This window comes from Brachypodium distachyon, chromosome 5, assembly GCF_000005505.3.
Source record: "Brachypodium distachyon strain Bd21 chromosome 5, Brachypodium_distachyon_v3.0, whole genome shotgun sequence".
Taxonomy (NCBI): domain Eukaryota; kingdom Viridiplantae; phylum Streptophyta; class Magnoliopsida; order Poales; family Poaceae; genus Brachypodium; species Brachypodium distachyon.
Genome location: NC_016135.3, coordinates 12,316,950 through 12,327,478, shown reverse-complemented (window position 1 = coordinate 12,327,478; position 10,529 = coordinate 12,316,950). Strand labels below are relative to the sequence as shown.

Here is a 10,529-nt window from a genome sequence, read left to right as displayed (position 1 = left end):
GCTGATTAAGAATGATCAAACACCGCCGCCACTTACGACCTCCCCCGCACGCCGCAATCATCCTCAGCCACTCTAGCATGAATCGATTTGGAGCGATTTGGTGTTCAACGTGTCGGTGATTTGGGGAAGATAGGGATTTTGTGCCAAAAAAAAAGAAAAAGGTAAAAATATAGGTATGTATTCAGTTTTAGGTATGTTGGACAGATTTTGGGTACCCAAATTTTCTCCCTCTCCTACCCATGTGCTCTAAGTAAAATAAATGCGCTTCATTTGTTTTCTGCGGTCAGCATGCAAATGAGCTTAATGTGTCACCGAAGTCTCAACTTTGACTAAATTTGAATGTATCTATACACTAACTCACATCTAAATACATCCAAATTTTGACAAAATTGAGACATCTTTTGTTGGACAGAGAGTAGTTATTTCACAATTTTATTGAAACTTGTAACTAAGAGAAAATCACCCAGGGCACATGCACTGGAGTACACCCTCTCAAATTCCTAATGTTTCCTTCTTACTTTTGTAAGGGTGAAATTTGGCTCTTCCATTGTGTACCTTTTCCTTTCCCCCCTCTGTTCCGACGCGTGAGTTGAATCCCGTCCTATCCGTTTCCTTTGTTCCAACGCATTAGCTCTCCATCTGTGTACCATCCAGTTGATATGGCTCAAATAGTTGAGCTTCCCATCATCAATTTGCAGGACCTTAAGGACCTTGCAATTTTCCGCGAAGAATTTGGCCAGGCAAACCTCAAAGCTATCCCACCCCTTCAGCTCAAACTGCAACTTGACATTCTTCAGATGATTCTGCAAGCAATTGAATCGACAGCCAGTCAAACCAGGCAGGTCTGCAACCTGTGAGAAACCATCGTCCCGGTCGAGCAGCATGAGAGGAGCCATCTCCTTTGAGTAGCGCCTCTCAAACAAGTCCATAGACACATCAAGATCCGACAATGGAACCGCCCCACTCTCGTCAGCGAAACGAGTTCGGTAACCCCAGGTTTCTGCAATCATCCGAATGTGGAAATCGTGGATCACCGGGCAGCACTGTGGCAGGCTGGCAATGGCCGCAGCTGCTTCATCTCTGTGGCCTGGGTGAGACGGCCCATCTAGCTCTAGCCGTTCCAGGCCGTGGAAAGTGGCCAGGTGCTCGTGCTCCGCGTCCTTGTCAACCGCCATGCCTTCAATGCTTGGCACCTTCAATTTGATGGCCTTGGCATGCTGGAAGCTCCGGAGGAATTGCCAGAAAGTGCCGAACCATGACTGGGTTCGTTGGCCGTCTTGACCGTGCATATCCAGCCGAGGGCCAAATCGACTCGTGTCAACTTGGCAGAAGGTTGCTGCGATTTCATTGAGAACTCTGTGAGGGGTCCAGAGAACTTGAAGCTGCGCAGGCATGGCGCGTCGATTTCAATGGCGTGGCGAGTCCCCAAGGCGGGGGCCAGCGCGAGCGTGGTGACGCTTGGGCAGTGGAGCACGAAACGGTCGGCGCGGGACATATTGCCACAGAACAAGTCCTCGACGTGCAGGCTGCCGAGGCTGGGCGCCGCATGGATAAGGCCCTGGAGATCCTTCATCGGCGACGAACACTTGTGAAGCCGCAGCGCGGAGAGGCGAGGCAAGGAGATGGCGGCGGCGCCCGGTGGGACATCGAGCGTGCAGCGCGTGAGATCCAAGACCCGGAGGGTGTGCCCCGGTAAGACGGCAGGGTCCAGGTTGTATAGGACAATCAGCTCCCGCTCCCTGTCGACGACGTCGAACCCGACGCGTAGCTCCGGGATGTGCCGCAGCGCCGGGACGTCGAGGAGGAGAGAGTTCATCAGGCTCCTGCCGCCGTCGGTTGTCCAGATGGAGTTGTTCATGACGCCACAGCAGAAGGTTTCGTCGTGTCCCTTCACCAACAGCGACAGCTTCGTGACGGGCCGGCACCGGCGGGTCGCGTGACCCGCGTCGTGGATCAGCCGATCCCTGACCTCGAATGGCATGTAGTGGCGGGGGTCGCCGTAGGAGCTGGAGTCGAGGTTGAGGGTGACCGAGCGGAGCCACAGCGGGCGCCATCGCTGCGACAGAGCCGCGGTGCGGGCGGCTTCCCTGATCCGGAGGAAGGAGATGACGCGGACGAGCAGATCGTCCGAGAGGCCAGAGAAATGATCGGCGCCGGCCATCGATCGAATCGTACAGTACAAAGGTTTGGAGGAGCAGCGAAACGGCCGGGTCGTATATCATCTCGATCGGCCGCTACAGGTTAGTACTTTACAACGTGAGGAAGTACCATAGTAGTAGCTAGCCTATGTCGATTCTAACTCAAACCGCGTGGCCGGGTCGTATATCATCCGACTTCGGTTCAATCTTTGTTTCCGAAGTCGGTATGAACTACAGACTCCAATTTGCACATTGCAGCTGGCGTCAGTTTGCACCCAGTCAAGTTAATGCGAATGCTCATTCCAAAAGGCTAATTACTTTCAGATATGAAAACAACTGGAAGTACAAACCACTGTTTAAAAACCTTATACAGGCAAACTGGTCCAATTGGATAAGAGATACAGACATGGCTGATACATTAAATAGCAAACTGAAAAATCCAAGGAAGCAGATTAACATTTGGAAAAGAAATTGCAAACCGGTTTCAGTCTATCTTGAGTTCTGTATAAGTTCACTCTGAATTTTATGGACTGGTTGGCCCTGATTTTTGAAAGCCCTAAACAATTGCACAGCTTGCTCTTGCCATTGTACGGCCCTGGCTAGACGGTTGCGAGCCTGGGATCTATGGATCCGACGCCTGAAAGTGTTGGACACGTGAGCCGATAGACGGTGGCTGATGAATAAGTCGAAAAAACAAAGCGTGAAAGAGGAGGCACACATACTTCCTCCAGTTCCTCTGCTCCACGTTGGGTCTTCCCCGATTCAGAAAAAAAAGTTAGGGTATTTTTGATTCATAAGATTAAAAAAATACGAAAATAAAATGAAGGATTACTATGTCATGTTTATCTTGACCCTATAGGATTTTGTTTGCCCAAAGTTTTGTTAATTGCACCAAAGAAATTCTACCAAGAGATTGGAATGGATGTAATTTTTTTTATGAAATGTAGTGCAAATGAATCATTTGAAAGAATTACTGTAGGATCAATCCTATAAATCAAACGACCAACACAGGAAAATTTCCTAAAAATTTAATCGTACAAAATTCTTATGAAAATTATTTGAATCAAACGAGGCCTTAGCCAGCTAAAAAAGAAATCGCCACAAAATCAATGATATAAACTCAGTCCGGACTTCAGTTCCCCGACTTTGCCCAACACGCTGTTCCTCTTCCCTTCTGACCTAGCTAACACCCAGGCTGATTCGCTCGAACGCGCGTGCCGTGCCCGCCTCTCACGCGAGTCGCCGCCCTGTGTGTGCGTTCTCGTTCAATTCCATTGCCTCCCTGCCTTCTCCACCCCGTCCGCGGTGTTGGGCATTGCTTTTTTGGGTATGAGCTGTTAGCCATCCAGTGATTACTTAATCCCAAACTGACCTCCACAAATTACTCAGAACTGAATCGGGCTCTGTTGATGGGCAGCTTACGCGCTCCGGCTCTGCCCGTCGGGGGTGCCAGCGCTGGTCGTGGTTGTCGGCTCTGTCTTGCCTCTTCCCGAGTCCTCAAGTCGAAAGGTGCGAGGTTTTGAATTATGTACTTGTAGCTGTTGGTTCTAAGGTTTTTGGATTAGATTTTCCGGACTGTAATTTTGTTTCTTGGTGGTTTCAGTGTTGACTGTTAGCTGCGCAATGAAATCGTATCGACTGTCCAATCTCAGTGATGTAGAGGTTAGCAGCCTAAAGGCACGCCCTCGCATCGACTTCTCCTCCATTTTCAGCACGGTATGATAAGGCGGACATAATTCATTTGTGGAAGTCAACATTGTGTCGCAACCTTAGAACCATGGAATTTTTTGTTTTTATGCGCTCAGGTGAATCCGATTGTTGAAGATGTGCGCGTCAGAGGTGATGCTGCGGTTAAGGAGTAAGTGTTTGACTGTTCTGTTCATGGTGTAATACAGAAATTTTTCTTAATTTACTCTACTTGGTCTGTTCAGTTATACAGAGAAGTTTGACAAGGTCATACTCGATAATGTGGTTGTGCGTGTTAGCGATCTTCTGGATGCAGAGGTACTCTTCTTGCAACTTTTTTGATTTTTTTTAAAACCCCATGTATAGATTAAATCAGATTCATACAACCGCTATCGACTAGTTAGGATTTGCTGGAAGGATTGCCCGCGGACCAACATACCTCCTCCACTCTTAAACCTATTACAGAATTTGTCTATCTCATGAGCCATGGAATTCACTTTTCTCTTACACTGCATCTGCATCATGTGGGCACATAATATGTCGAATCAAATCCTCATTCCATCCCCTAGACTCAGAGAGCATTAGATCAGATACCCATTCCAAGCGTGATGTATTTCTTCTTCCAGTGCCTTTGAGACAAAAATTCCAAGAAATCCAATTATCCCCCTCCTTATATTAACCTTCAGTATAATAGTATATACTCTCCAAATGACACCTTGTTTCAGCAGCTTGAGCCCATGTTCAATGGCTTGCCAACTTGGTGACTTGATTCAAGCAAAAACAGTATTGAGCAAATGACCACTGGGGAACTATTTTGCCTTCAGTAAACCAGCACTGCTTGGCGTACGACAAAATTTGTACGACGCACGTATGACATTACCATGGACACTGTGTGCTGGGCTTTTACTGGGTGAAATGCTGTAAAAACTGGGCTAAATAGAGTAAAAGAAACAGTTGTAATGTTCTTATAATGTGTGGTACGCAAACTGTTTTTGTTAATAAACGGCGCATAGGCTGTTTGGGAATTCTGATAAGCGCCAATCGTGCCTTGTCAAGAGAGCCTGATTGAAAAGACAGAAATCCCAGACCCCAATGCCACCATGGCCTTTGGGCGTACTGTCTTATCCTCAAAACTTTCTGCCACAATTTGTAGAGCAACAATAATCATGACCATTGTGAAACACAAAATAAACAAATTTCACGTTTTTTCTCCACAGTTCATTTTGATACATGGTTTTATTAGTTGTCTATTTCTACAACAGAGGATTTCCTATGTAGGCTTTATTTATTTGCATTTAGATGCTTCCAATCCTTAGAAATAGGTAGACTTGACGGTATTATGTTTGTGTTTAGATTCCGATGTTGGTCCTCAAATATGTTCTATTTATTTGTTAGACAAATTTTGCTTTCTTACCTTCATAAACTTTGTAGCTTGATCCAGCTGTAAAGGAAGCCTTTGACGTGGCATATGACAATATTTTTGCCTTCCATGTTTCACAAAAGATGACAGAGAAGACAGTTGAGAATATGAAAGTAAGAGAATAAGTGATTCTTTGATGTCCCCATTTACACATTTCACCATTTTTATATGCTTATGCTTATTTTGTGTGCATTCACCCAAATGTATCAATGGTGTAAGATGTAAAAGGATAACAAGATGCATTGGTTCTGTCGGGTTGTATGTTCCAGGTGGTACTGCAGTGTTGCCTTCAACTGCATTGATGCTCGCTGTGGTACGCTTATGTTTATCCAATCTTCTCAACTGAACTGGTTGTATTTAGTCGTTGTTTGAAATTTCTCATGAAGGTTCTCTTTTAACAGCCTGCACAGATTGCTGGATGCAAAACTGGTTCTTGCCACACCCCCTAGTCGTGATGGTAGCATATGTAAGGTAAGTTTTGTCAGACATGGAGCTGCTGCTGTTTTTTTAGTACTCCCTCCGGTCGGAATTACTTGTCAAAATATTAAATGTATCTAGACGCTTTTTAAACATAGATACATCCATATTTGGGCAAATTTGAGACAAGTAATATGGGTCAGAGGGAGTAATTGTTTTTGTAAGATGAAAGTGGGGAGAACCGGGCATTATTCTTGTTTCGTGCAGGAGGTTCTTTACTGTGCGAAAAAAGCTGGTGTTACACACATATTGAAAGCTGGGGGAGCTCAGGTAGAAGAATATTTTGCGACTTTGTTTGCTTTATAATGTAGTTCTGTGTTATTAATGTTCTTTCTTTATTTTCAGGCAATCTCAGCTATGGCATGGGGAACTGCATCATGCCCAAAGGTGCTCGAGATCTATGGCACTATCAGTTACTTGTTTAGAATAAGTTGGGGCATTTTGTATGTTTATCATGATCCCTGTATAGTGTATTGACATGTGCTTGTTAGAAGCTTATAAATACGACCTAATTGACTTAGCATTCATGGGGTTATGTCGTCATGTCCTTAGAGGTTCATATCCTGCTTGAGTGATCTATGCAAATACGGACGTGCTGTTGAATTACCAAGTTCTACATTAGCTGCAATGATCGTGTCTCGGTTGCTAATTTTATTATTGGCCTGGCAGGTTGAGAAATTTTTTGGGCCTGGTAACCAGTATGTCACAGCTGCTAAAATGATTCTTCAGGTTTATTCTGCTCTTCTATGTAACACATGACCATTATCTGCCTTTCCGGCATCTTTTCTGTATATCTGTTTTTGTGATTCTCAGTCTTATTTGACTGCAGAACAGTGAAGCTATGGTCTCTATAGACATGCCTGCTGGCCCTTCAGAAGTTCTGGTCATTGCAGATAAATATGCAAACCCAGTTTATGTTGCTGCTGATCTGCTATCTCAAGTATTTTCTCTTCCTGATGTTCTGCTTTGTGGTACTGAAAAGTGTATGCTGCATTAGAACTGTTCACTATTTGCATCTCAAACTTTTTCTAGAACAAATAAAGATAATATTTGACGCTACCTAGAATTCTCAATATATGTTAGATCAGAGTTGGTCAAATTTTGTAGGCAGAACATGGCCCGGACAGTCAGGTTGTTCTAGTTATTGTGGGCACTGATGTTGATTTGAGTGCTATTGAAGCAGAAGTTAGCAAGCAGTGCAATGCTCTTCCTAGAGGAGAATTTGCTTCCAAAGCACTTGGTCACAGTTTCACTGTGTTTGCCAGAGATATGGATGAGGTATTCACCTGATTCACCTATGCAGCTCATTTGCTATGCATCTATCCATTTGTGACCTCTGTCCTCATGTGCTTCTGAAGTACCACTGTCACAATGCATTATGAATAGCATCAAATTGTTAAATAACCGTCTGGTTACCTTTCTTTTCCAAGGATTCTTGATGGCAGCCATTTGGAAAATCATAACCGTCCGGTTACCTTTTTTTCCAGGCAATATCATTCTCAAATATGTATGCTCCTGAGCATTTGATCATCAATGTAAAGGATGGGAGCTCATCGAGAATTCAGGTAGGCATGGTTTGTAGCAACTTATTTGCTGCCAAACAGATCTTGTATCCCATGCCTTGTCATTCCAACTGCAGGTTCAGTTTTCTTAGGACAATGGACCCCGGAGAGTGTGGGCGACTACGCCAGTGGAACGAAGAGTAAATAGCATAGAACCACCAAATTTCAGTGACTTGTTGCGAAAACCACCGTTTTTGTTAATTTTTGCACAGAACCACCGCAATTCAATGAAGTTGTTGCACATAGCACTGATTCGATCTATTGCGGCGTATAATCACGTTTCTGACCGGTCGGGCCCACATGTCAGGTCAACAGGCCGAGCTGACGTTAACACCGTCCGTTAGCCAGGTGTCCAAGCCTTTCTCTTCTCCCACTGACTGCGGGCCCCACCATCGTCCCATGTTCCTGCGTCAGCCCGGCCACTGCTCCCATCCTGTCGCCATCTCGTCACTGCCCGGCCATGCCCCTGCAGCACCGCACGCCTCTACTGGTCCGCCGTCCCTGGCGCCCCGAGCGCGTTGCTGCTTCGCCGCGGCCCCTGCCGCCCCACGTGGCCGCCTCTGCTCCGCCGCCCCTGTCGCCGCGCGCGCCTCCGTTGCGGCCCCGCGAGCCACCGCGCGCCTTGCCATCGCCCGCGCCGTCGTCGCTCGGCCATTGGTGCCGCCGACGGAGAGCTCGAGGTCGATGGCCTCGTGGGCGACGCCGGACTCGGCCGCGAGGCGGAGGCACTTCCTGGTTGCGGCGCATGCGTTGAGGTCGACGCCTCCACCGCGGTCTCCAGGAGGCGCGCGCGCAGAGGAGGGACAGGGACGAGCCGGGCGCGCGGCGGCGGAGCAGCAGGCAGAGGCGCGAGCGGCGCGCGGGGCCGTGCGCACGCCGGGGCGGAGCAGCAACGGCGCGCGGGGCGGCGCGAAGAGCCAGGCGCAAACTCTGGAGCGAGGGCACCAGCGGCTTCGCCGCGTCCGTGCGGTCCTTCAGGTGCCGATGGAGAGGCACGGGAGGTCACGTGCGCGCAGATCGACGCGGGAGACCCATTCCGCGGGTCTTGGGGAAGACGAGCGCAAGCAGGGGCAGGTAGAGAGGGTGGCGGCCAGAGAAGGGCTCGGGAGAGCTCGCCGAAGCAGAGCATAGGAGGGGCGGCCTACCACCTGAGCAGGATGGGCCAGAGCTGCGTCTCGCGCGCCGCCCGTGCTCTGGTCGTCGTCGAGGCCGCCAAGCCCACCCCCGAGGCCGCACTGACGCTGCTAACGGTGCTTCTGACGTCAGCTCCATCTGTTCAACCCGACATGTGGGCCCGACCGGTAAGAAACACGCATATGCGCCCCAAACAACGAAATCAGTGGTACGTGCAACAAGTTCACTAAATCGCAGTGGTTCTGTGCGAAAATTAGCAAACAACTGTCTTGTGATGGTTCCGGGAAATTTACTCGTGGAACGAACCATCTCCTTCCAACCTATGGTTACGCAAGGATGTACAACGGTGTGTCACTGAACTCTTTCCTCAAATACATCACCGTTCAATCCCCGACTCAGGAAGGGCTGAGAAGGCTGGGTCCGTATGTTGCGAAGATGGTGGAAGTGGAAGGGCTAGAGGCGCACAAGAGAGCTGTTACCCTCAGGCTACAAGAGATCGAAGCCACTGTAACTGTGTAAATGACTGCTGTTTGCCATGATCTATTATAGAGTCAAATTGATGCTTGGAAAACTATATACTATTGATGTTTTTCTTCTTTCTTATCCGATGTGAACACCCAAGAGTTTAAGGAGAAGAATGTGTAGCTTTTGCATGGAATAATGCTCATTTTCTCGATACATTAAACAAATAAACTTGTGAGCATAACATGTCATCAGAACGGTTCGTTATATCATCCTCCATTACATTGTCTAGGGCTTGACAGTTGGGACAAAGGATATAGGTGACATACTGTGCTGCTCTGTTGGGTCACGCTTGCAATTAAGGTCTCTTTGTTTAGGCTGAAACTTCTGTTTATTTAGCTTCTAAGAACTATAAACCAACAAGCCAAAACAAACAACTCATTTGCAGCTAGCTGAAGAGAAGAATCTCTAGCCAAATTTGCACGAGAGAACACAAACACCTATTTCGGTGATTCTCCTCCTGGCTGGAGCTTGTGAAATATTCCACGTCCTTTTACATTTGTCACTTATGCACTATTTACACCCAAAATGCCACCGAGAGCCCGAACCGTTTTCCTCCAGAGCCAGTCTTTTTCCTCCGATTCCTCCCCTTCCTCTTTCACAACCGGCGGCTGCGCTAGGGTCCGGGACGCCGCCAGCCCGCAGGCCGCAGCCCCTTCCCATCCTCCGCATCAGATCCGAGCCGCCAGAACGCGCCATCTCTGTCGTCTGCCTACCTGTCGCCCTGCTCCAACCCGCGGCCAGATTCGTAGAGATATGGCGCGGCGGTGGCCGGATTCAGTGCCTCCCCATCCCCCAGCTGCGGCGGCTTGATGTTCTACTCTCCTTCCTCCTGTCCGACGGCTTAATTAGAACGATGGAGACTACGCCGATTATTAACTGCATCAGCGCCTCCTCGTCCCCCAATTGCTAGCCTCTCCTTCCTGTTCATGTCCTCCAGCGCCATGTGTTCTTGATTTATGCCTCCCGTGTATTGGTGAATGGGGAATTAGTTTGTGATGATATGAGAAAGGTAGTACAGATGCAGACTTTGAATTGATTAGACATTGCTATCAAACTGTCGACATGCTAAATCAAGCCGGGGAATTTCATTTTTTGCTCCGCTTTACTGCTGTCATCTTTTTCTTCCTGTCAGTGTATTTGAGGTTGCCATCATCTCATATTGTATTTTGTACTAGTGTCTAGTATTGTGTTGCATTTTTTTTGCATCGGAAAGCATGTACCTGTGCGGAGACAGGCAAAGAATTATGCATCAGAGTACAGATAGGGAATAAATTAGACTTAGAAAAAAAATGTACTCCTACTTAATATTAGTATTATCTGTTATGACATTATATGGTTAACTTTTGGACTACGATTAATTATGAGAATGGCTCCATTAGTAGTATTTTTTCATTGTCAAAGTTAGATAATGGTATTTTATGCCGAAAACAACTATTAAACTCGTCATTTGCGTTTACATCATCAAACTCGGCACTTAATCAAAATTTGCAACAAACGGGGGCATTACAAACATTTCACTTCCATCCAGCCGCAGCCACAATTTCATTGCCATCCTAAACGAACATCAAGTCAGGTTCAGCTCCAGCT

At 47.4% G+C, this 10,529-nt stretch overlaps 1 pseudogene; it reads left to right on the top strand.

The window, feature by feature from the left end:
• The first annotated feature begins 3,264 nt into the window (after nt 1-3,264).
• Nucleotides 3,265-9,120, top strand: LOC100829862 (annotated as a pseudogene).
• Nucleotides 9,121-10,529: the final 1,409 nt, after the last annotated feature.